The 5,695-nt window shown below is 37.8% G+C and overlaps 1 pseudogene; it reads right to left on the bottom strand.

Annotated features, from left to right (window-relative positions):
* Positions 1-1,225: 1,225 nt before the first annotated feature.
* Positions 1,226-4,199, bottom strand: LOC113067606 (butyrophilin subfamily 1 member A1-like; annotated as a pseudogene).
* Between the last annotated feature and the right edge of the window lie 1,496 nt (positions 4,200-5,695).

Raw genomic sequence — 5,695 nt, 5'->3', positions numbered from 1 at the left:
TCATGAGTACCCCCTAGCCTGCGAGGGGCGACCTGACCTGCGCCATTCACCGGTCTCGAGTCCCACGAAAGAGCGTTTTGGTTTTGTTTGTGCGGTAGGGCTGGGCAATATATCTAACGATATGATCATGCGCATCTAATCAGTAAAGCTGCTTCTGTGATCACTGCTATATCACTGCTATATTCTGTGATCAAGCTACGCAATAGCACGTTCATTATCAAACGCGATTCATCTGCGATAATGAACGCGATATTGCGTAGCTTGTCAGCGATCTACGGCTCTGTCTATTAAATGCCACTCCAATTATAAGCAGGTGATGGCGATATAGCAGTGATCACGGTAGCAGCTTTACTGATTAGATGCACATGATCATATCGTTAGATATATCGCCCAGCCCTAGTGTGCGGCAGTCGTCCGTGAGGGGCTGTTGCGCTATTTTATGTTTATTTTGTTATTAAAGTTTTTGTTTAAATGTTCGCTGGTTCCTGCCTCCTTCTTCCCGTGACTATGAACGTTTATATATTGTTACACGCCCCTTCACCTCTGATGGTTTCCTCCTTCCCTCCAGCTCCACGTCAGTCCTCCAGTGTCCTGGTTTCACTTCAGATGCTTGTCACCATGGCTCCTCCTTGGACTACACTTTCTTTTGGCTGTGTCTCAGTCATTAGTCACCCTGATTCCTGCAGCCAAGCCTCACCATGGTTCCTTCCTTCCTCAACTCCAGTGTGTTCTTTAAAGGAGGGATAATCTCAGGGTTCATCTGTGTTTGTTTAGATTTTGCATGTTTTAGCTCAGTTTTTGTACAATTCTGCTCAGGATTCTGATTTAGAGGCATTCAGTCATAATCCTACAGATGGTAGCTTCTCACCAGTGACTCCTCAGCCAAACATATGTCAACCCAGGTCATGTTCTCTATTGGTCAGCAAACAATCCAACACTTCTGATTTAAAATGAAAGGGAGAGCCAACATCGAAGGATGTTGGTGACATGGCTATGGACACTTGGTTGCAACTAGCCAATTATCCCTGTGGTAATTGTTCCTGCTTAAAACCCCAAAGGCCAGAAGGATCCTGAGGATCCACTTTCACAGTCTTTATTCATACTGAAATCAAATGAGAGCTCAACGTATATATCATGGAAAGCTAACCTTGCTTTCTGGAATACACCATAGGCCTACATCTGTTCAACCAAGGGAACCAGCCAACAAGTGTCTAGCATACATAAACTCATTTTATATTGTTTAAAACTGCCATTATACATTAAACCCAAACATTAATTTGAGATGTGGTGGAGTTAAGATTGTTCATGAGAACTATTCACAGTCTATTTACTTATATAAAATGTATAAAATAACAAGAAAACAAGAATTTACTTCTGTTATTCTTAGTAAACACAGCTATCAGTATTCCAGCATTCACACTGAGCACAACAGCTACTGAAATCAGGATGACTGATGTCCTCCAGAGATTAAACATATTACCTGCAAAACAAAACCATAATTAAGCACACTGTGTAAATCAAACATTCGAAAATTATTTTTAATCTTATGATGATCAATTTTGAATTGTACATACATACAGTTAATACAAAACTATTGTAAACTTTATTATTTATTTATTTTTCACTGAATCAGAGATACCACGAGAACATAAGCAAGTAAAGGAACAATGTGCCAGTACTTACTTGTGGTGATAATCAGTGTCTCAAGCATGTAATGCTTTAGTTTGACTCTGCAGTGAATCTTGCTGTCTCTCTCATATACAGTGACAGTGTGTTTCACAATGAATCCATCTTCATTTCTGTGTGTCTCTGCAGTTTCTGAACTTATACGGACTCCTTCACTGTTCAGCCACTCAAGATCAGGTTCAGGATACCAACCTTCAGATTGACATTGTAGAAGAAGCCCTCCTGATTGATCAAACCCATCTACAGTGATCACCGGAGGACTTCCTACAGCTACAGAGACCAAGATGAAGAACATTCATTGTGATATAAACATAAAACAGCAACATGTACACAAAATTAATCATGACTAAACTCATCAAATTATAGTTTTCATTGGTTTACCTGTTAACCGTCACTCACATTTTTGAAGATAGACTTGAATGTGCATGATACAAACCTAACTTTTTATAATTCATGACTGAAAACATTTTGTAACATGATTTTGATGTGCCATTTACATGGTAATGCAATGTCTGATTTTAAAATGGGTTTTAAAGGATGAATTTTGAGATTTTATGTTTTCAAGTGATATATAACTTCTGATGATTTCTAAAATGTGATGTGAAACGAGGAAGTCTTTTTTTTTAAACAAAGGTCAAAGCTCCTTTTGTAATGTAGATTTCTGAGGGTGAACTCTTGTCATAAATTGATCTATTACTTTTCCTACATATTTTTTTACAAAAAATATTGGAATAATATATATTTGGGAGTCTTAGACCTTTCCAACGATATATAGTTTGTCAAGATTAGATTAAATTTGATTGTAATATAGAATAGTCAACGTAGGCGTCCCGTATACGGAACAGGGTGACATTTAACAGGTAAACTCACCCTCAACTCACTGACAATAACAGTGGCATTAACAGACCAGGATTTGGCCTGAATTAAACACTTGTAACGTCCTTCATCAGAGACGGGCAGATGAGAGTTTGAGTGATGCGTTTCCTCTCTGTAATTCTTCATGATTCAGTTTTGTTCTCCCTCTGTAGGACTGACTCTGATCTGTGTTTCTGTCTTCATGATCCTCATAGAGTTGCACTACTTCTGAGTCGTTCCGATCAGATCTAAACCACTCCACTCTCATGTCCACAGCATTGAGGTTGAATTTGACTGAACAGGGCAGAATCACATCTTCACCAGCTAAAGCAAATACAGGATCTGCAGGTCGCACGAAATTATAGTCCTCTGTAAAAGAGAAAAGGAGCAGAACTGAACTGCATGTCAAAAAGGTTACGTGTTCTATTGATTTACAACAGTTAAAATACATTGAAGAATCTTTCTCATATGACACTTTTCCAAAAAATTAAAAGCATGTTAAAGTTACATTTGTTCATCTTTCATACTTCGGCTCTGTGTTCATTCAGCTGATGATTCATTAATTACATTAAGCTAAAATCTTTCTGCTTGCACTTATGGATTTGATTATTCGTCATGTGGCTTTTTGTAATATTTGTACATTTGTTTGTTTAGATTTTAAATATCATTGCAAAAAGGATAAAGCACCAGACGTTACTGCAAAATTAATCTCTAGCCTGTACAGCTACACTGTACTTTGTCCCTAACATAAGTTACTTATTAAATCTCCTTCCCTCTTTATTTTACACATGAATACACACTTCAGCCCTTCAAATATTTACCTGATCTTGAATCTGTAGCTCCACTAATAATCAGGACAGTCAAACAAATGAACTTCATCTCTGTATGACACGGATGCTAAAAGAAGACAAAACATGTCAGAAAACACGGAAGGCTTTTTTTTTTACATAACACACACCCAGAAAATCGAAATTTAGTGAATCTTAGTCAATCTATGTACCTTATCCTGTTTCTTAATTCTTCAACTCAACACTGTTCTCACGAGTGTGAATAAATAAGATTATATGAGAGATCGTAAGGAGATCATTCCTGGTTTGGTTATACTTTCTCATATCACTAAACACCTTAAGTGATAACACAGTCCCTCCCATCATACTACTTATTAACCTGGGCTACTAAGATCAGCTTCTTCAGGCTTTGATTAGGGTTTATAAATGGCATTTATGCAGGGATGTGATTTAAATGTTTATATCAATGTTCAGGTTAACAAACTGGTTAAGTCGTGTAAATAACATGTATGCCCTTTTAGATTGCAAGCACACCACATTGAGGTCTTGCATATTTAGCTTTATATTTTACATTTTTGATTTTTATCATGTAAAATGTTAGATTTCAATTAAATATTTTATAGCTATGATGAATTTATGTGAATGAATATGCTCTATGAAATATATGAAAATGTCATATTCTGTCTAGCCACTCAAGATCAGGTCCAAGATACCAACAGATTCACACTTCATCAAGACAAAGTCAAATGAAATACTCTAAACACTATATCATGCATAAAAACAAGTTGTTACCCATACATATTGTTGGAAACTCAGAAGCGAAGACCAGGAGACTCTTGGGTAATCGTGCTTGAGGAACGCACTGCGTGGCACTGTAGTCAACAAAAAGTCTAATCAAACCAATGATACTTTGGAGTTTATATACATTCCAGTGGGAGGGATACATACAGTAGAGGTGGAGATAATCTAACCTATAGCATGTAATTGAAGTACAGGAATCAGCCCACATTTTCCCAGCCTTGATTTCATCAGCATAACAGTGTCATCGAAATGCATAGGTGCTACTTCAGTCAGCCTGACAGTATGGCCCATACCTTCACATTACCATAGAGACAAAAGGCACAGCTGTGCCTTGAGCTTCCTTTAACTTGGGACCCTGCACTAAAGTCACGAAGTGCATGAAGACAAAAGATTAATATCTCAGACACCTGGGCTTCCTGATTTGATCTTTTAGAAATGTCATCCTTTTTGACCTCAAAATGTAAAATACAATGTACATAACCTTATAGTTTATATACTATTACATTGGAACCTAGATTTAACATTTTATAAATGTGTAGCCCCACATTCCCTCCTTTCAGAGTTTTAATAACTCTCACATAATACAAATTTAAACCTTCATAAGTCCATTCTATGACCTATGGTTGTTAACATAGGCAACCTACAGTCATGTAACTGGGAAAGTTTACAGGCACATATAACTTATTCTGCATCTTTGGTGTAATAGTTCTTTTTAGAACCAAAACTGTTGACACATTAAACTTGGATGGTAACATGTTGTGGAAACTATATGATGACACAGAAAACCATGTAGCATATGAGTTGAAGTCCTGAAGTCCATGGCGCCCGAATAGCCGTGAAGTCTGTTTTCTGTAGTCCATTTCCCATGCAGATTGACTCAGATGACTCTTGGTCCTCATGAAGCTTGTTCATGGATGTCTGAGGTGATGCTTTACACCAGGGTGCTGCTTATGGAGATGACATGGCTATACACATACCTGCAACACAAGAAAACAAAGAAACAGCAGACCAGCAGAATTCATGCATAAACATTATTTGACTTGTGTTGATCGTGTATTGGTTTTAAGTCTGGTAATCGTATATTGTTTTTCTTCAATTTAGTATTAAGTAATTTGAAAGCTATGGACCAGTGAGGTGGGGATAAAACTAATGTTAGGGGAAACTTATAAGGAAGTCCTCACCACAGGGTTGACCCCCGAGGCCTGTTTTACTTCGGTTCTTCTCTGGACTCCTCACTGGTCTGTGTGTGTCCTAGTCTGTCCCTGTAGCTGAGTAAAGCTGTTAATTTATCTTAATGTCTTCTTACTTTTCCTACACTCTTTCATCCAGTGTCCAGTTTTACCACAGTAATGACAGCTGCCCTCCTTCTTAGGACTTTTACATTTCTGTCGGTTCTCTGTGTTCACCCAAAAGGATGCTGCTGCAATCTTTACTCTATCTCTTTCCCATGTAGCTGTCTAGATCACTTCTGAGAGTTTTGTTAGACCAAGTTAGATCTAGGAATGGCACGGCTTTTCTGTACTCAGCTAAAAGGCCATTTGACCAGATGCACCTATTCCACTGTA

The sequence above is a fragment of the Carassius auratus genome, linkage group LG28B, assembly GCF_003368295.1.
Source record: "Carassius auratus strain Wakin linkage group LG28B, ASM336829v1, whole genome shotgun sequence".
NCBI lineage: Eukaryota > Metazoa > Chordata > Actinopteri > Cypriniformes > Cyprinidae > Carassius > Carassius auratus.
The sequence above is the reverse complement of the archived record's forward strand: the minus strand, read 5'-3'. Positions and strand labels throughout refer to the sequence as shown.